Source organism: Pseudochaenichthys georgianus, chromosome 22, assembly GCF_902827115.2.
Source record: "Pseudochaenichthys georgianus chromosome 22, fPseGeo1.2, whole genome shotgun sequence".
NCBI classification, from domain to species: domain Eukaryota; kingdom Metazoa; phylum Chordata; class Actinopteri; order Perciformes; family Channichthyidae; genus Pseudochaenichthys; species Pseudochaenichthys georgianus.
The window spans coordinates 26,472,756-26,494,485 of NC_047524.1; the positions used below are offsets into that span (position 1 = coordinate 26,472,756).

The 21,730-nt window shown below is 42.7% G+C and overlaps 1 protein-coding gene across 2 annotated transcripts in view; it reads right to left on the reverse strand.

Annotated features, from left to right (window-relative positions):
• Positions 1 to 11,640, reverse strand: part of lingo2b (leucine rich repeat and Ig domain containing 2b) — an 81,016-nt gene extending 69,376 nt beyond the window's left edge. Inside the window, exons 1-2 of one of the 2 annotated variants that reach the window (XM_071201632.1) lie at positions 11,432 to 11,640; positions 3,321 to 3,337 (exon numbers count right to left, since the gene is read on the reverse strand). The gene's annotated coding sequence lies outside the window, so the exon portion shown is untranslated. The remainder of the gene's footprint in view (positions 1 to 3,320; positions 3,338 to 11,431) is intronic. The other variant, XM_034110901.2, reaches the window with a different exon arrangement.
• Between the last annotated feature and the right edge of the window lie 10,090 nt (positions 11,641 to 21,730).

Consider the following 21,730-nt stretch of genomic DNA (forward strand, 5'->3'; position numbering starts at 1 on the left):
CCATCCGGCAGACGGTTCAGGTCAATAAAAGCACGCACCAACAGACTGAAGAACAGCTTCTTTCCCAGAGCTGTGGCCTCCATCACTCCCATCCCTGTCCAACCACAAAACGCACTATAACATGCACACATACAAACACACTACTTCCCATCAAAGACTGCAGCCTAAAATACCATGTTATTTATTTGTATATTTATTAAGTATCAACTGATATTTTTTAGTAACTATTTATATTTAAACATTGTAGCTTTATATATTTTAACATTCTGGTGAAGTGCATATGATGACCCTGATTATTATTGCTACTATCTCTGCTTTATCACTGTTTTTATGGATGTGTTCTTATTTATGTTATGTATTGCATTGAGAGATGCCACCTGAATTTCATTGCACTGATGTGTGATGACAATAAAGATATATTCTATTCTATTCTATTCTATATGCAACCACCAAAGAAAGCCATTGTTAGCCATAGCAAGTAGCTTTGCAGCTAATGCTACATTTTTGAAGACATTGGATAAGTTAAAAATTATTGTGGTCTAACGAAATTTGAAGAAATTCCCTCCTAGCGTTCACAACAATTGAACGTACGCATTTACGGACAGACAACCGGAAAACATAATACCCCTGGCCTCAGTTCACTTTGAAGATGTGAAAAGGGATAGGGTTAGGATTTTAAATCTTGCATAAGAAGCTCAGAATGTGACTCCACTTCTGTGTTAATAAATGTACTGCTTAAAAAAGGGTGCGCAGCTCCTTTTACAGACCGTGCTCTTAAATAATGTAAAAATAGGCTTATGAAGAATGTCAACCTTCCTCTGTGTACGTGATCATACCAGAGGAAGGGAAGCCCAAGCTAACAGGAGAACTCGATAGTGCTGAAAGCCTTTCCCCATTGAACTGGCGTCTCTTGCAGGAGTGTGTCCTCCAGAGACCTGCCTGTTGCTTTCCGCCCCTCAATGGGAACGAAGTGTGCCATTATGTGCTGTTGACATCACAGAGGCCGCATCTTTATATGTGGCAGCAGAGTGGCAGGCCCTTTGAAACATTTGGACTTTTAGCAACTCTAAGGTTTTTATTTTACACAAAGAAGCACTTTCATCTAGTATGTGCTGTGTTACAACACAGAATATAGATTTGCCTACATTAAGGCAGTAAATAACCTTATTATTTATTAATGCAATGTGTAATTGCAGTGGGTCAAGACAGTACAGAGCAATATGGACTCAGTGCTCATGTCCCATGTGGCATTTAAATGGGAATACATGTATTATTAAAGCAGAAATGTGTGAGAGAAGTGGTTACAATGTATCAATCTAAATATTGCAGTTATCACAGCCTATTTAATAAATAATAAAGATATTTTACAATCCTATATACGTCTGTGTGCATCTTCCTCTAGAGGCTAGATATCATACAATCTGTGCACCATGAAACTATAGCCATTGTCCATGTTCGTGTTCACACGAGTGTTTTTGTGTGCGTAGTGTGTAGTGTGTTTTCTGATAAATGACCCAGCTGCTACAGGCTTTCGTTAAGAATCAGCTTCATTCGGTTGTCTAGAGCAATATATGTTTGATTGATCCCATATTTAAAAGCAGATCAATACTACGCTGGCGTGAGGATCGTGACCTGAATTGATTGGATCGTGACATTTCAACAGGATTGCATAACCGTGAAGGCGTTTTATTGTTATGATCATTATTATGATGACGGGTTTGTCGGTTATACGACTATTGTTATGTTTATAATGCCGATGCAGATGTTTGTGACCATGCTTTGAGTGAAGAAATATGACTGTTTGAAAGGTTATGTTTTGAAATAGTTTCCATTATTGTCTTTATTCTTCGTGTCTCTACAAAATTCAAATATAGAAAATAAAAAGGTGTTATGAGACGATTTTGGCTTTTGGCTATGGTGTAAAAAACAAACCTCCCATATGGGTCGTGCCCTTGTGTGTATTTATGTTCAAGTGGGGGGAAAAAAGAGCATGTGCAGGAGGAGGTCCAACATACCTGAGCAAAAAATAGGCTTTGTGAGTGTTGGAGCATAATTCTGCTCTTGTGAATTTCCCACGCATAACTGTTACATTTTAATCATGCACTGGAGATAGGGGGGAACCTTGAGTTTGTTGAATCTGACGCCTACAGAAAACCACATCTGCAATGCTAATCACAGTCGAGTAAAGGCCCCACAGACTCGCCTTGTCTTCCCTGTCAAACTGAAAAAAGTGTATCCAGTAATGCGTGTTGCCTTCACTGTCCTGTTCGCCAACATCTGCATTCAGGACAAGAGCAGGGGGATTAAAAAATTAGCATACGGTCTGCTACACTAAATGGTTGTTCTCGGTTTTTTCCCCATGATGTGTTTCTATTTTTGCTTCTCCGTAAGTGTTAGTTGAGAATGTATATATGTTCTATTGGCTTAATTCATATGTGTGAATCACTTTCTCTGCCACCTCCTTTACACAACAGTTCCTTAAAACTAATCTTCACTGTAGCTATTTTGCACAACACAAATATCCTTTGAATTTGGAATTTCATCTTTTAGTACAGTCTTTAGTTTTTAAGCCATTTTAGCAAACCTCTTTAGATTAACACATCAGATTATTTACTTTTTTAAGATGGTTTACTATCTTTTGAGCAGGCTCTTGAAGAAAAACCTCCTCATACACAATCAAAAGAAGAGATTATTTGTCAAAGGCTCAAATAACTAAACACTTGATCATAGGAGAGTAACAGCGACAGGTGAACGGTGTGAACAATTGCAGATTCAAACATATGGTTAACATGCTCAAGGTTTAGTTAACAAAACTACCTGGTTATGTTACAGGGTGTCCGCGGGGTCTTAAAAAGTATTAAAAGTTGATCAATTGATCAATTTAGCGAAAATGAAGGCTATTAAAAAGTATTAAACGGCATTTTCCAAGGCATTACATTTTGTAGCTTGTTTTCAATAAGTATATAAACTGTCCAAAGAGGTTGTGTTCTACAGTCTGCCTGAATGTAATCATGGCGTAGGTGTGTAGTGTGATTCTGTGTAGTTTATTTAGGGCATCCCGTTGGATTTGACGTCATCTGAACAGGACATCGCACGCTCACTGCTTGATAGCGCGCGAAGGTCCGTTTACGCCGGTTGTTAAGCAACATCGTTATGGGGAAATGCAAGTCTGCGTCCAAATGGTTGGAAGATAAGGAGGAAGGACAATCAATACTGTATATAGTCAATGTGAGGTAAAGTGTCGCCAATGTAACCGGTTAAAACTCAAAGGTCTTAAAATGTATGGAAAGGGTCTTAAAAAAGGTCTTAAAAGGTCTTACATTTGACTTCAGGATTCCTGAAAAGAGAAAAGAAAAAGATCACAATTAGGTCAAAATAACTGCTTTTACGTAACTTAGGTATGTTGTGTTGTGTATGGGGCAATATGCACGTGGCATAATTTAATGTTTAATGTTGGCATCAATGTTAACTTTTAATCCTTGGAAAAGGTCTTGTGTTTGTTTGACCTGTTCCTCCTTCGTAGGCATACTTTTTAGTTCTGTATATCACCTTACTTTCTTGGGTCATAATTACTGCTGCCACTTGAAATCTCGGCCCAACAATAAACGTAGATATGGGACGTAATAAGCTGCTCGCATCATGGATGTTTAAAGAGAACTGGATTCAGCATCAGAGGAGGGGCAACGTTCATTCTTAGGACAGTTGCTCATTGGCGCATGTGGCCAAAAAAGCTCTAACAGTAGATTCTAAAAATGTCCAGGATCATCCTGGCCCATAGAGCATGGACACTTGAGTTATCCTTAAGCCCGCCCCCGATCTACCACTCTCGGTCAAATTAATAACGAGAGAGAAATAACTCTGGATTCGGTTTTCATAGCATTTAACCATTTTTAGACCTCGATGATTTACAGATGTCTCTTTCCCAATGTAAGTCAATGGGAATAGTCTCTACTTGTAGTACCACTGTTTGGCCACTTTGAACATTTGCTTAAAAGACTGGCGCACATTGGGGGCTCGGCTTGCATAGACAACCAATGGAGCCTTTTGTTGGGAGGTCAGGGAGTTCTTAATGCCATCGCAAAAGCATTGCCATTTGCATCACTTCATTTAAAGAACCTTATCGTTGATAATTCCGTGTTTGGATGAATTTTCTATAAGGTCCTATTTGGTCCACCAGATATCTCCCACCAAAAACCACAATATATATTACTATCTTAATAATAACTACAAATTATAGTTGTTTCTTCAGTTGTGTTGTTAGGTGCACATGCTCTTTAAGTAAGTAAGTAAGGATCCTTTATTATTGATTATGCTAGAACCATTTTGCATTTACACAACAAATTAAAATACAATAGGTGTTTGCTTTTGGCCAGTGGCCCACCATTTTCAGTATTGGCCGTTCAAGGAAAAAAGGTTTCTTAAACTTGAAGAGACCTTAAACTTGCTTTGCATTGGTAATCCATATTATTGACCATACTGTATCACTACATAATAATGCAAAAACAGCATGATACTATTTCGGTCAGACAAATAGAAGCATGTTCATATATGTTCGCAGAAATCTCCAACATCTGGAAAAAAAATAATACTTAAGAAACACTTATTTGATAATTGTTAAAGCTACTTTAGTCTTTTCATCAGTTATGGCGCTGCTCAGGCGGCCAGCTGTTCTTTATTTTGCACGTGTTAAAAACACCCACAATTTCTACTTTAATATGTCTGAATACAAATCATTTTACCCTCTAATTAACTACTTTCTGTCATTCTTACTTTAGCAAGCACAATAAAACAGGCACTGGTAGAAGGACAGCTCATTCATTATTTCTAGTACGACCGTGCAGCCGCTGCTCTTAAACACAGTGGACTGCTTAGCAGGCCTCAGTGATACGTCAGTGCAACACCTTGCATTTCTTTAAAGGGCACATGTCATGGCCATTTCTACTGATCATAATTCCATTGTTGAGGTCTACTGAAATATATTTATATTGTGCAATTTTCCAAAATCACATTGGTTTCTCATACAGCATCTCTGTATCGTATGTGTATTCACTCTGTCCTAAACGGCTTGTTGGAGCCCCCTCCCTGTGAGCCCACTGTGCTCTGATTGGTCAGCTCGCCCACTCTGTTCTGATGAGTCCACCACCGTTACAGCGGAACATCAGTGTTTATGTGTTACAATGGCGTTAGCAACCAGAAAATGACACCAGTAATGACAAACAGATGAGAATGCTGCGTGGGGTCTGGGTGCCGTGTTGGCGGGACGTTGCACGGCTCGCTGCTGCGAGGAGCGTACAGTGTGAGCTGGGTTCATTTCCTGCTTGCTGCGTGGGGTCTGCGAGACAGCGAGACATCGCGAATGGACACGGGAAGGGGGGGTGCTTAGGGGGCTGCAGCACCCCCGATCTACGAGGCTCCACTAGCACCCGCAACTTGAAGACCAGGAGAATCGCCAAAGAAGGACAAATCCGAGGGTTGTTGGATTTCCGGAGGGAGTTGAAGGTAAAGACTCTGGTGTTCTTAGGTGAACGGTTACCATAGATATTGGATCTCTCGGATAAACCGGAGATGGAGATCGCACTGCACACTTAGGAGTAAGCCGCAAGATAGTGGTATGCCTAGGGCTTTCGTTATCAAGTTTGTGTGAATAGTAGGCATATACATCATTAAAAACAACACACTTGTTGCTTCAGCATGTGGCAACTGTCATTTTACAATAATGATGAATATAAAAAAGATGCTGAAAATACATGTTAGAGCTTTTTATGCTCTTCCCAAAATGCATACATCTGGTTTAAGTGGACTCTCTTTGGATTATAAGACAGTAATGTCCTGGGGCCTCATTCATAAAGGGATATACGCTCAAAAAGTGGCGTACGCCAGTTTCTACGCAATGTTTGTTTATAAAATACTAACTTGACGGGAAAACGTGCGGTTCTCCACGCAAACTCTGACCCATGCGTACGCACTAAGCTCAAAAACGGGAGAGACGGGAAACTGCGACACCGTTGGCAGAAGGAAGAATGGAGAGAAATATGTGGAAATAATACCATAAATAAAATGTTACCTCTCATTTATCATATATGAATAATTCATTTTCAAACATTGATTAAAGCCAATCTTAAAATGATTAAACAAACGCCTGTTTGTGACTCCTCAGTGCACACAAAAACATAACTTGGAGAAATAAATAAATACGGATATGTTATTTAAAACCACCTCGAATATGTTGTGTTAATGTTATGAAATGTTTTCTCATAAATGATGCGGTAAGCAGGAGGACAGAATTACGTCTAAACTGACGCCGTTTTGCATTTCTATAGGTTGTTGATACGAGCATGGTTTTATATACTATCATGTTTAATCGTGTTTTATGCCGTTTGCCAAGACTTGATAAGTCGCTCGTAAAACACAGGAGCAGTGTCTTCCGGCCCATATGGGCGCTAGGGGCGCCGCCCCACCTCTTGCCACATAAAAAAAAAAAAAATTAAATAAAAAAAAAATATATTTAAAAAAAATATATATTTTATATTTAAATTTTTAATGAACAAGGTAAATATCATACAATTGGTATCACAAAAATGTATAATCTACAATACAATCTCGTTTAAAATTGTGTTACGATGTCTAAAGTTACTGATAAGTCACATGTTTCCTGCCTGGCCTTGCCCATGGCATTAGTTTATCATTATCGGGCGGAGCCCCCGAGCCAAACAGCAGCAACCAGCACGTTGCATAAGTCTCAATAGTAAACTGTGCCGCCGAAACATAATTTCAGCTAATCAGCGCCGTCAAATATTTTGGTCACGAGGGCGCTTACGTTGGCGCCCATGTTGGCGCCCATGTTGGCGCCCATGTTGGCGCCCATGTTGGCGCCCATGTTGCTTACGTGCGTTGACGTGAGTTGTTTTTTAGACTCGTGAGTGACCAAGGTGATGCAGTATTTGGATGAGAATGGTGTGCAGGTGGAGTCGCCGGACCTCGGTCCGCACCCAATTCCGTGCAAGAGCTACTCTCCAATCCTTTCGAAAGGAGAGGTTTGGGAGATAAATTGATACTTAAAGACCTTGGACCGGACCAACCCGATTTGTATATATCACAGCAAGCTCGTGAAAAAGACAAAACGTATCAACAAGGCTTCTCACATGGCTAGCTGGATGCAAACAGGTAAATGCTATCTTTTGTTTCCCATGCTTGCTCTTCAAACAGCCAGTGACAGATATGATCTGTTCAGAAACTAGACAAAAGTTACACAAATACAAACCACAGACTGTCTGTGTCATGGAGAATACAGTCGCTGGTTTATTTATGTCTGTATAGGCCGTTGTTGTGAGTGTGGACGGTCGGAGCATATATAACGTTAGCTTAGCCAAGCTCCATTCAGAAAACAAGCATTCTAAAAAGTTTTTCTCCTGCCGTCTGTCTGCAGACTTGTCAAAGCATTAATTCATGGTTTTTACTAACCGGTATCAGTATGTTGTTACTTCGGCATAATTTAGAAACGTGTATTACAATTTAATCACGGTAAAATATGTTCATTTTGTTGTAGTTGTAGCTCCCGAGCCAGCGCGTCTTGTTTGAATGATGCGAGTAAACACAGCTGGCAGCTGCGGTGAAACTCGAGCGACTAGAGCGATGCGATAGGAGCGATGCGATAGGAGCGATGCGATAGGAGCGTTTAGAGCGAAGCGAATATTTGCATCGCGTCCGGTCTGAACGCAGCATAGCGAGCTCCGCGCTGCACTGGAAACGCGCCATTACATCACCAGAAGTCCTAATTTAAGGGGTCATTTCTCCCCAAAACATTTTTTTTACTCACTATATCAACAGCCCCACCAAAAATATTTTCCACCAGCCGCCACGGCACAGGAGGTATGGAAACTAAGAACACCATATGTGGTCAATTGTACAGCTAATATAACACAACACATTAGTTGTATTTCCTTTAACTGGTGGATTATGGATATATAGTTGCTGATCGAAAGCTGGAACACAAACCACCAAATACAAAAACATAATTCAGATCCAGTCGTCATGACTCCACTCCGGAGGGATTCCCCGATAATTTCTTAGTTTCTCATCAAGGGGGTGTGTCCTGTCCCCGGTACAAACACACGAGGCTTGTTTGAGACAAGCGAGACCTGCGCAGACCTGCGCAATTTCGATCAACGTCTTGCTAGTGCGTTGCATGATGGTTAGTCATTTTGTCCGACTTGCTCTGGAGGCTCGCCTACATGACGTTGAAATCTCGCGGGACAAAGACGCCCGCAGCCTTGAGAGCGAGGCGCGGCGAGGCGGCGCAGTTCCTCTCCACGAGCTGCGGAAGCGAAATGCTTGATGGGAAACTACTCGCTGGTATCTCGAGCTGAGCGCTCATTGGTGGTTTTTACCCCGTGCTGCTGATGAAACTCTCCAATTGGCTCGGCAAAGGTTTGTTGTTGTTTTGTGTCAGTTTTACGTCGCCACATCCATTCCCATTTTTCATCATTGTTCCACAATGTTTATCATCATGAAATTAGTATCTATATATGTTATACTATACTTGCACTGCTTACCGTTTTCATACTTTATATATCTTAGCATATTCATACACACTGTTCATACTGCTCACAGGCTGATATCTACTGTATTCATACACACTGTTCATTCATCATTCAATTCATTCTATATTTTATTCTGTCTATTGTGTACATTACTTTTCACTTTATAAATGCAAACCGAGTCAAGCCGACTCCGGAGGTGGCCGTATGCACCTTAAAGTTGTTTGCAATCCGCCAAAAAAACGAGAGAAGAAGAAGAAGAAGAAGAAGAAGAAGAAGAAGAAGAAGAAGAAGAAGAAGAAGAAGAAGAAGAAGAAGAAGAAGAAGAAGAACTCGTCTCAAACAAGCCTACTGCCTGAGGAAGGCTATGTGTATTTTTTTTGTCATTAACCTTTTTCGGACCACTTATTTATTTATTTTGGTGACGATCCGACCTCCATGCTGCTACTCTGGTTCAAACTGCATCCACCAAACAATATGATTTATCCCCACCTCCCCAAAATAACCAAAATCTGACACGGTGTGAGATTTTTTAGCTGTTCTGTCGTCATGTCCTGCGATCTTCTTCATGCCGTCAGTCAAAATGAATGAATGGGCGTTTATTTGACTATTTATAGGCAAATATGGGCGTTACGTGTTGATTGTGATTTATAAAGGGAACCCGGCGTAGGATGTGCCGTACGCAAGTCCTGCGCCGGTACGCAGTCTTTTATGAATCGGAAAATGTCTGTGCGTATTTGTTTGCTTTGTCCTACGTAAGCAACCTTCAAGTCAATCCTACGCAAGGCTTTATAAATGAGGCCCCTGCTCTTTATCATATTATTATTTTAATTCACCAAGGCATTATTTGCTTAACTTCTGTGCAAGTAGTAGATATAGGCATCATTTAAAAACCTTTTGAATTGATGAGATTGTCTTTAGCTTTTATGCCATTTTGGCAAAGAACCAAGTATCAGAATACTGACTTTTATATTTTATATAAAAAAAGGGACACTTGTTGCTGAAACAGATGGCAATTGTCCTTTAACAATAATGTTAACGTCGTTTTTATTAGAGCTTTAGTGTTCCTGCCTTCATTTTTACATTGCGTTTTCCTTGTATATTAATATCGGGGTCTTTATATTTGGCTATGGGTGTGGTATGGATGTGTTGGGTTGAAGCTAATAGCCACAGATCATAGAGGTCCAAACAACGCCAATATAAGAGATCAGCTCTAATCAGCACTAAAAAAACTAATCAGATTAAGTCCAAAGACTGGCATCGCTTCCCTACATTAATGGCTCCATGTAAAAGGAAATTAAAGTGCCCAGCTGGCTGATGCGCAGCCAGCCACATGGTTGCATGTTAAGTCTCTTGAGGACAAGTGATAAATGAAGAGGTCTGAACTGTGGATGTAGAGACTCTGGTCACGGTCAGTATGACTCACTAAAGACACCTCAAGGAAGTATGAAAAAAAAGTGTCAACCAAAGCCGACAAAGAATGATCACGAATTACGACGAGTTCAAACACTTTGATGCACTTGATGATCACAGTGAACGCCTCGCGTATGACACCGACGACAGTTACTTTCAAGTGAACAGAGGAGGTGGCGTGAGAGAAGGGAAGGAATCCGGGAAAGGAGAAAACAATAGGAGGGGTAATGTAAGGTGGGGGGGGGGGGGCAGGGGAGACAATCCCACCTTTCCCTCTTCCCTCTATTATCTCCTTTCCCATCCCCCTCTCACCCTTAACGAGGGATAGTTTTCTCATCTCTCTTCTCCCCTCCTTTCCTCACCGTCTCCGGGGACCAAACACACCCCGGACAGGTTGCCATGGAAACACCTCACACACTCTCTCGCAGACACGCTCTCTCTATCTTGCAGCGGTGACGCCTGTATCCTATCTCTCCTCCATTAGCATCCCTCTTGCTTACAGACACACAAAAAGAGAAGAAGAAAAACGACGCGCATTTATCACGAAGAAAACTTAGTTTGATATTCACCGACACGAGATTTGACGCACCTCGAACTGTTATTCCTGAACGCCCCTTTTTTATTTTTAGATCCGGCTTACAAATGCATTCCTGACAATTTTTTTCCCTGAACTCTACTCTCCATTACAACGAAGATATTTAATTTGCACGCAATTTTCGGAGCCAATGCCATACTCCATTAATGCCCGCCCAAGTCAGTAGCTGAGTCCCTTTCTCTGGAGCTTAACTCATTTATAATTCAGTTCTGTTTCTCATAGTTAAGGCCAGGATAGAAGTTTTTTTTTAGCAAGCACTCATCCACATGAAAGAGTATATCTACACTATTCCCCCCACCCACAGGCTTTTAGAGGGCTACTCTGGGGGGTACAGTAAAAGGACGGTGGTGCTCTGCTGCAGGGCCACTCACAGCCGCACACCAGCCGCCAACTTCACACAGTGCATGTGTCACCCCCGCTGAGCTTCTCGGGGAGAGTCTTATCCACCTTGTGAAGTGTGTTGCTGTCATCTTTTCGGCCCGGGTACACATGCAATCTCGTTACGGCTTCAAAAAAACGAGTCACATCCACGGGCTTCACCAAACCGTTCATCCCGTAATGCCACTTTTGTAATCACTTCATTGATTACATTTTCATCCCACAATGTTGGGGGAGGGAAGTGTCGTCATCCACCCAAACTCTCACTGTGAATGCATCACATTTTCAACACCTACAGCAAATCCGTTCTCATTCATCATAAAACAAATGGGGAACTTTATTTATTTGTTCATTTATTTATACCCAAATCTTCACACCTCACGATTACGCCTGTCTGCTGATGAAACCAAGTGTCAATATCTTTTCTTTTTTAACAGTTAATATTGAGTCGTGCGAGGAAACAGCTTGTAAGTGCTGTGAGTGATCAGTGAAGTGTCATGAGGCTTACCTTGTTACCTGCTCCTCCACATGCCAAAATCCACCTTCACGTTTTACATCACTGAGTGGGGAGTCCGAGGGTCTAACTGACACACACTCCCACACTTTCTCTCACTGACTTGGTCTCTTGCTTCCACGAAAACTACCTCCTTGTGAAAAAATATCTATTCTTCTTCTATTTATGTTTTCTCTCCAGTAAGCAAGCAGAGCATCCTTCCTGGTGGCAGCTCCAGGTTTAAAGAGGCATCAGCACGGAGAGAGAGGGAGAGACAGAACAGGGGGGGGTGTAGTCAAGGCAACAGCTGTGAGACTGGGCTGCATCTGCCTTCAGAGTAAAAGCATGCAATAGAATAAAAGATAAGCCCCCTCAATACAGATGAAAACATTAAATAACGAAAGACACCAGGGTTGACGTCATTTGTATGCACTGCAAATGTTAGCATAGGGGATCATAAAGAAAAAAAAGCCTGCAGGACTCTGCTCATCCACTGATCCTTTATGGCTGCAAGTCAGGCTCGCTCCTGATGCTGTCATGTGGAGGAATGAATGGATCAACTGAATAAATGAATGAATTGGTTAGAGACATTGTGAAAACCAAAGTTGAACCAAATACTCAAAGACTCAATACTCCATGTGTCTTATTTTAGATGAAACACTAATTCCTTAGATAATTCGAATCCAGTCAATTATAAATCAAGAATTAAGAATCTCAAGGTAAAATTCAAAAAAGCTAAAGTGGGCTTCTGAAACGTGAGATTTTAAAGTGACAACCACAGTCACTATACAATGTTCTGCCTATTTCTATAGAATGCAGACACAAGAAGAACAGAGGATTGATTAAGGAAGTCATTAATAGTAAATTAGCGGAGAGACCAGAGATGAACAGATGAAGGTCACCAGAGAGGGGGTTCTATTGCACAGTTGAAGGTGCTGGGAAAGAGGAATAGGCTACTGGTGAGTCATGGCTGGTAAATAGTGAACACCAGCTGGCAATAGGTGACACAAAAAAAAGAAAGAATGGCAAGAAATTAAGTGACAACAACATTCGTGTTTATTAGTTCTTAGTAATCCAGCTGGGTTCAAACTATATTTGGTCAAATCCAATCAGTCTCTTTTAGTTGCTATGTGTCATGTGTTTCCTCATCAAAGTCAAATCCCTATCATCTTTAATAACAAGGTATGACAACTGTTATTTACTTTTATTTTTTTCCTAGTCATTTTGGGAGATACATTTCCAGATTAAATAAGGTATTTGGTTAACACAAGCTGAATCGATTTTCCCATTTTTTTCTATGTCAGTAAACACTCCACTGGTGAATGGCCAAACCTTCTGTTTTTCATAGAAACGGCAGTTGCTATCATTGACTAAATAAACAACTATCCGTCATCGCGCCGACAAGAGTCCGCCTCTATCTTAGCGGCGATAACGCGCAGCCATGACACAGTGATGCAGTTAGTTTAGCATAACCGTAGCTTTCTTATTTCTTCCAATTGCATTTGCAAGTGGTTTTTATATGTGGAGATTATCCTGCTTAACAAAATGTGTCAGGTATCATAAAAAAGTGTTTGCCTCAAAGTTTAGTTTCTGCAATATACTGAAATCCAATGTGGACATTTTGAGTAGGGAGCCCTTGTGATGCTGACTTCTGGTTTCGCCTACAAAAATACGTGATTACTGCACCACTCTATGTTGTGCGTAGACGGCTCTGCTAAGATTGTTCCCTAGTTTAGGTTTCATGTTATGTGTTTAGATAGGTTCCTGTTTTATTTTGATAGTCTTGTCTACCCTCCTGTCAGTGAGAAATCGAGGCCGAGGTCGTCAATTTCTGGTTGATTGGGAGGGCTACGGTCCTGAAGAACGGTCCTGGGTCCCGTCCAGTTTTATCGTGGGCAAAGACTTAATCGAGGACTACTACAGGTGTCATCCGGAGGTCCCAGGGCCGTCAGGTGTCGTCCCTAGAGGGGAGGGTACTGTTGTGCTAAGATTGTTCCCTAGTTTAGGTTTCATGTTATGTGTTTAGATAGGTTCCTGTTTTATTTTGATAGTCTTGTCTACCCTCATGTGTCTAAAGTACGTTTCCTGCCTTGTCTGTTTTCCCACGGTTGTGATTGTCTAATTGTCTTCACCTGGTGTTGTCTGTCTAGTACATATAGTTCTCGTCTTCCCCTGTCTCCTTGCCAGATTGTCTTGTGTGTTCCAAGCCTTCCAGCGTAAGATCATTTTGTCATTGTCCATAGAGTTATCGTCCATAGAGTTAGATTAGTGTATTAGTAGTTTTTGTGTTGTTGCTTTATGTATTCAGTGTGTTATGACCTGTCTACATTAAAACACTTTATTTTGATACTTTGTTTGTCTCTGCATCGTGCATTTGGTTCCACGCCCTTGTACAGCCCTAACAGTACAATCTGGCCAAAACATGGAATTAGCAGATGCAGAACCAGTTAAAACAGCGATACGCCTTCAGGCCGAACGTCTACACCATCATGAGGAGAAGTTCTCTGTCATACACCAGGCAGTGAGGGACCTGGCGGAGCAGCAACATGGACTCCAAGCCTCGGTCAACACCCAAATCAGCGACATGGCGGAGGCGGTGCATCGTGTGCTGGCACGCCTGGATGTCGGTGCCACTGCTCCGGCATTACCTGATGCTGCGGCTCATCCTCAACAGCTGGCAGCCCCTCCTACTACAGCGGCGCCACTTCCTGGATCTCATGCTGTCCCGTTGCCTCGCTTGGCCCCTCCAGATAAGTTTTCCAGAGATTCCAATGACTGTAGATCCTTTCTCACTCAGTGTCATCTACACTTTAAGTTAATGCCCTACATATAGCTCTGATTATGCTCAGATTGCATTTATCATTTCTCATCTGTCCGGCCGTGCGGCTGCATGGGCTACGGTGGAGTGGGAGAAAAATTCTGCAACTTGCAAATCTGTCTCTCAGTTAATCCACTCGTTTTTAAGAGTGTTTGCACATCACACACCAGCTGTAGAGAGCACACAGAATTTGACATACATTCAGCAAAATCAACGCCGAGTGGCGGATTATGCAATTGAGTTCCGCACTATGGCTATTGATTGCGATTGGAATGATTCAGCGTTAAGGGCCATATTTCGGAACGGACTATCAGAGACAATTAAAGATAATTTATTGCTTATGGATCCTCCCACAGACTTAGAAAGTATGGTAGCGGCTGCTATTAAGATTGACAATCGCATCTGTGAGAGAGATAGAGAAAGAAAGAAGACTGCCGTTTCGTCCAGCGGAACCAGAGGGTTCTCAACAGCTGTTCATCCTGTCCGGAGGACATCATTCGGCTCGTCACCTGCTTCAGAGGCCACAGCGCCCCCCATTGACTCGGAGGAGCCGATGCAGCTCGACAGGGCCAGAATCTCACCGGAGGAACGACGTCGCCGCCTAGTGGAGGCAAGATGTTTCTACTGCGGTCAACAGGGGCATCAACAAGCCATGTGTCCAGTAAAAGAACAGGCTCGCCGGTGAAAGAGAAGACACTGGTGAGCCAATCTGACTTTTTTTACTTCCCTCCACACACATTAACTCAAGTTATGCTATGTGAAGGTAATCAGGTTATTGAACAGGGGGCACTTGTAGATTCTGGAGCCGATGAGAGTTTTTTGGATAAAGAGCTAGCTCTTAGGCTTAACCTGACGTTGACGCCATTACCTTCGCCGTTAAAAGCGAACGCGTTAGATGGGCGCCTACTATTCACAGTGACTCATTGCACCACACCTGTAAAAAAGACAATCAATGACACTCATGTTGAGAACATAGTTTTTCATGTGTTTAAATCAGCTCAACACCCGATCATTTTAGGTTACCCTTGGTTACTTTTGCACAATCCTGTCATTGATTGGCGGTCAGGGAAAGTACAAGAGTGGGGAATGTTGTGTAAACAGAAGTGTTTACACGATCAGAGTAAGTTGATACTGAGGAAGATCTCCACTTCTAAACCGGACTGTCACAACGAACCTCTTTCTGACTATTTTTCTGATTACCCTGATTTATCAAAGGTCCCCACATGTTATCATGATCTAAAGGAAGTCTTTAGTAAAGCTAGGGCGAGTGCACTACCACCCCATCAGCCTTTGTGCTATAGACTTGTTGCCAGGATCCACGATTCCCAAGGGCTGTCTGTACTCCCTGTCAGCTCCAGAAAAGGGGTCCATGAAGGATTACATCGACACCTCACTCAAGGCAGGACTCGTCCGACCGGCTTCCTCTCCTGCCGGAGCGGGCTTCTTCTTTGTGAAGAAAAAATATGGTTCTCTCCGTCCCTGCATCGATTACAGACCACTGAATGACATCACGGTAAAAAACAGATACCCCCTCCCTCTCATTGACTCTGCTTTTGACCTATTGCAGGATGCTAAAGTGTTCACAAAACTGGATTTACGCAACGCTTATCATCTGGTAAGAATAAGGGAGGGGGATGAGCGGAAAACTGGATTTAATACCCCAACAGGACATTACGAGTACCTCGTAATGCCTTTCGGGTTAACTAACGCCCCAGCAGTTTTCAGGCGCTGGTCAATGATGTACTCAGGGAGTTTTTGAACGTGTTTGTCTTTGTGTATTTGGATGACATTTTAATCTTCTCTCCTGGTAAGGAGACTCATGTGCAACATGTCCACCAAGTACTACAGCGCCTACTGGATAATCACCTGTTCGTAAAAGCAGAGAAGTGTGAGTTCCATGCATCAACTGTCTCATTCCGGGGGTTCATCATTTCTCCTGGACAAATCCTGATGGACCCGGCAAAGGTCAGTGCCGTGGCAGACTGGGCCACCCCCACCAATAGGAAGAAGGTACAGCAGTTTTTGGGGTTTGCTAACTTCTACAGACGATTTATTAGGAACTTTAGCTCTGTTGCTGCTCCCCTTCATGCACTGACCTCACCAGGGGTTAACTTTGTGTGGGGCCTCAGGGCCGAGGAAGCTTTTAATGAGTTAAAAAGAAGGTTTACCACAGCTCCCATACTGACTGTTCCTGATCCTCAACGACAGTTTGTTGTGGAGGTGGATGCCTCCAATGATGGGGTGGGTGCCATTCTCTCATAGAGAGCGGCTGGGGATCATAAGATGCATCCTTGTGCCTTTTTGTCTCGCAAACTACGACGAGAGAGAAACTACGACGTCAGAAACCGAGAGCTGTTGGCAGTCAAGATGGCTCTGGAGGAGTGGAGGCACTGGCTTGAGGGGGCGCCACAGCTGTTCTTGGTTTGGACCGACCACAAGAACCTTCAATACATCCGCAAAGCTAAGAGGTTGAACTCACGCCAGGCCCGGTGGCAACTTTTTTTTAACCGTTTTGACTTTACATTGTCTTTCAGACCTGGGTCCAAGAATGGCAAACCTGACGTCCTCTCACGCCTCCATGACCCAGAGCCCATGGCCAAGGATCCAGAGCCAATCCTTCCACTCTCCCGTGTGGTTGGGGTGGTGACATGGCCTATAGTAGATCAGGTGAAGCGTGTCAATGGTGAGGGGCCGAAACCTAGTGGCTGTCCATTGGACAGGCTATTCGTGCCTGAATCCATGCGGTCACAGGTTATTCATTGGTCTCACACATTACTGCTCACTTTTCATCCAGGGGTCAAGCGGACCGTATTCGTCGTTCGACAGAGGTTTTGGTGGCCTTCCTTGGTTAAGGATCTCTCCGAATATGTGGCTGCCTGTGTAGTTTGTGCCAGGAACAAGACGTCATCACAATCACAGATGGGACTGCTGCAGCCTCTCCCCGTTCCCAGCAGGCCCTGGTCTGACATTTCGTTGGATTTTGTCACGGGTCTTCCTCCATCCAAGGGTAACACCACTGTCCTCACTGTAGTGGACAGGTTCTCTAAGATGGTCCATTTTATTGCCATGCCAAAGTTGCCGTCAGCTAAAGAGACTGTTCAGGCGTTATTGACTCATGTTGTCCGTATTCATGGTATTCCCAGAGACATTGTGGCGGATCGAGGTCCTCAGTTTTCCTCCAGGTTCTGGAAGGAGTTTTGCACCCTCCTGGGAGCGTCCGTCAGCCTCACCTCAGGTTATCATCCCCAGTCCAACGGACAGACGGAACGGCTGAATCAGGAGCTGGAGATGTGCCTGCGCTGCCTGGTTTCTCAGAACCCTGCAACCTGGAGCGAGCATCTGACATGGGTGGAGTATGCACGCAACTCTTTGCCCACCTCTGCTACCGGTCTGTCTCCCTTTCACTGTGTCTTTGGCTATCAGCCTCCTCTATTCTCAGAAACTGAGAAGGAGGTGGTGGTGCCATCTGCTCACGCCTTAGTCAGAAGATGCCTCTGTGTCTGGGCTGCAGCTCGTCGGGTCCTCCTGAGGAATTCGGCTCGGATGAAGACGGTGGCGGATCAACGGCGGCGGGCGGCACCTACATACAGACCGGGGCAGCGGGTGTGGTTGTCCACAAAGGATCTGCCACTCAGGGTCTTGTCAAAGAAGCTCGCTCCAAGGTTTGTGGGTCCATTTTCTGTCACTAAAATAATCAATCCTGTATCTGTCCGTCTCCGTCTGCCCAGGTCACTACGGGTTCATCCAACGTTCCACGTCAGCCGAATCAAGCCGGTTCTGGACAGTCCCCTGGTTCCACCCTCCAAACCTCCCCCCCCCCCCCCCGTGTTGTTGATGGTGGTCCGGTGTACTCTGTGAAACGTCTCCTGTCAGTGAGAAATCGAGGCCGAGGTCGTCAATTTCTGGTTGATTGGGAGGGCTATGGTCCTGAAGAACGGTCCTGGGTCCCGTCCAGTTTTATCGTGGGCAAAGACTTAATCGAGGACTACTACAGGTGTCATCCGGAGGTCCCAGGGCCGTCAGGTGTCGTCCCTAGAGGGGAGGGTACTGTTGTGCCTAGACAGCTCTGCTAAGATTGTTCCCTAGTTTAGGTTTCATGTTATGTGTTTAGATAGGTTCCTGTTTTATTTTGATAGTCTCGTCTGCCCTCATGTGTCTAAAGTATGTTTCCTGCCTTGTCTGTTTTCCCACGGTTGTGATTGTCTAATTGTCTTCACCTGGTGTTGTCTGTCTAGTACATATAGTTCTCGTCTTCCCCTGTCTCGTTGCCAGATTGTCTTGTGTGTTCCAAGCCTTCCAGCATAAGATCCTTTTGTCATTGTCCATAGAGTTATCGTCCATAGAGTTAGATTAGTGTATTAGTAGTTTTTGTTTTGTTGCTTTATGTATTCAGTGTGTTATGACCTGTCTACATTAAAACACTTTATTTTGATACTTTGTTTCTCTCTGCATCATGCATTTGGTTCCACGCCCTTGTACAGCCCTAACACTCTATTGTTATGGTGGCAAGTTACCTACTGCCAACATCACCATTAACCTTTTCATTTATTTGTGTTCAAGTCATAATTGTTCTTCTGTCCAGCAGGTCATTTGACCAAAGAGCTTTACACTGTATGGCCACTTTAAAAATATAATTTACTAGAACGTTCTGCCTGTTCCACGAACTACGTTCCATTGAAACCAAACATATTTTCAGTTTCATAAATACACTTTTCGTGATTCACAGATTCATGTTCGTGGTCAGTCTGCTGACGCCTGCATAAGGAAGGACACGGGATCTTCACCCCAGAGACCGCTGTTTGTGTTTGGAATGAAATATAACATTTAAAACATAAGCCTGTTACTTAAATGTAACGCTCACTGCATTTTTGCCAAAGTGCTGATTTGACCTAAGACATGAGCTTACCTTGTTCATACCGAACAAAAAAAAAAAAAGTGTTAAAAAAGATTTGCTTCTTCATTTTACAAATCATAATAGAGAATGCAGTTGTTTTTGACTGGTTACGTAGGTTTTTAGGAAGACAGGTATGTCTCGTGTTAATCCCAAATTTAGAAAAACGAAAAGCACAAGAAGACAACAAAGAGGGGAACAGTGGATTTAGATCAAATGTCACATTAGCATCACCTGAAAGGCTTCTCATAGACACTCAGCGGTGATGAGTTCTCCAATCAAGTTGTGTTGAAACAGATAAATCATTACATCAGAGGTGGACAATGCTGACTTCAAGATTAACTCTGGATTTTAAAACAGATCAATACCTGGCTCACATTTCACTCAATCACTGTTTCCTGTGCACAATTTAATTGAGTGTCTATATATAGTGTCGAGACAAACATCTAAAAACAAGATGTGTATATATACCTGTGAATAAATTGATTTATTTCTAAATCTCTGGAATGATTTTGTAAAAATCCCTCGTGTTTTATTTTGAAGGTTTTCAAAGGAAGTCCTGCTACATATCCTGGGTAGCTTGCCAATGAGATGGTTGGAATCCAGTCTTCAGAGTTAATCAGTCTGCTATTACCAGTGAACAGCAGCTCACAGCATGACGCCATGAAAAGAAAGGAGCGCATGTGGGATCTCTTTTATTTCTACTTTCACTTCACTTGTTATTATTTCTTCTCTCTCTCTCAATCTGCTTTATGCAACTTTTATTCTGAGATCAGCTTTAACACACTCCTTCCCTATCCTTGTTCTCCATACACACCACACTACCCATTCATCTTTCCCATATTTTAATCTTCTATGACATTCCCTCACACTATGACTCACAGGGGAGCCCCGACTCGCATGTGGCATGATGATATGAGGTGTGTGTCAGCGTGTTTTCTTACATTTCTATACTAATGAGGACCACATTTCCTCACAAAGACATTAACAAATAAGACATTTCTCCATAGAGGCAATAGGTCATTATACAGGTCCTGCTCTGTGGAAAGGATTTAAATGTGGTTTCCGGAGACGTTATATGAGCTTGGCATAAAGACTAACAAGAAATATACCTGTGAAATCTGTGAACGCGAAAAATCGCTGAAATGTCTGGCTTCGTGGGGAGATTAACAAGATATGGTGTTAATTGGCAAGCTTGAGAGATGCCAGTTGGATGATTTTCTTTTTACCTTGGAGTGAGCCAAGCTGGCCTTTTCCTCTACTTCAAGACTTCAAAAAGACCAGTGTGTAGGATTTGGGTGAAATATTAGTAATAATTAAAAACAAATACTTGTTTTTTTTATTGTGTTTTCATTAGTGTATAATCACCTGCAATTATGAATCATCTTGTTTTCTTAAACTGAAAATGAGCTGTATTTACAAATAAGAGCAAGTGTTCTTTCAAGGATAATTTATTTTCATGATGCAACACAGGCCTGCACAAAGAAATGTGGTGTTAACTTATTCCATTTATGCTACACAAGAAAAACACCACCAAACAGAACAACAAATCATAGTCGGCCTCTGTGTTTACAGTAGCCTACAACTGTCCAATGCAACAATGACCAAAAAGAGGGCATTTAACATGTTCACGTTACCTGAAGGCCACAATAGATGATAGGGGCGAGCGGAAGGGTGTTCGATGTGTTGGAATCTACAACCTTACCACTAGTTGCCACTAAATCATATAAACCATTCCTTTAATCTAAGCTAACAGACAAGACATAACAATTGGCAAGAAATAAACTGAGAGTATTCAGAAAATGTTGAACAAATTCCAAACATGAATAACCTCTTAGAGAATATTTTAAGGATATCTCTTTGTGTTTTAAGATTCTCAGTCTTTCTTAGAAACTGTTGGATTACAAGATATGCTCCACATGTCTCCTGCAAGGAATTTCTCAGGAAGACACAGGTCAAAAGGTCCTTTGCCTTTCCTGTGGGGGGAGGGGTATGGGCACATGAGAAGTTGCCATACAAACAGTTTTTGTTCCAGGGTCTGGTATTGATTACCAGCGGCGGGAATATAGGCCACTCCTTTCTTAATGTATAGTTCTGCGCTGGGCCCTTTTGTCTTCAGAGTTCGCGGGGCAGGTCATCTGTAGAGATGTGAATATGCCTTGTGAACCCTCCGGCTGTTTGGTCTCTCAATAAATCCCAGTGTTTGACATTCAGAACTCCTGCTCCTCCCGTGTCTCTCTGAGTCCTTTCCATTGCAACAGAAGTTTCCCTTACACTCTTAACATACGTGTTAACAAACATCTAAAAAAGGGTAATAATATGAAGTGTTAAAGGCAGTTAAAAGCAAAGTGAGTTCCCTGAAAATATAAATAAATACAATTAATTCATTATTTAAGAGTCACGGTTGTGCTTTGCATTTTAGTTTTGGGACTGAGAACTACAATTAGTCCTTGGTGGTCCTCACAGGTGCATAAATACAAACGTGTGTGTGTCTGGGGGGAGGATGGCAGGAATATTGATTCCACTCTCTTCATTAGCATGTACCTATGGGGCTAATGTCTCTATGGGGTTCTGGCTAGACAACCTTCCACCGCTGCTGTCCCTG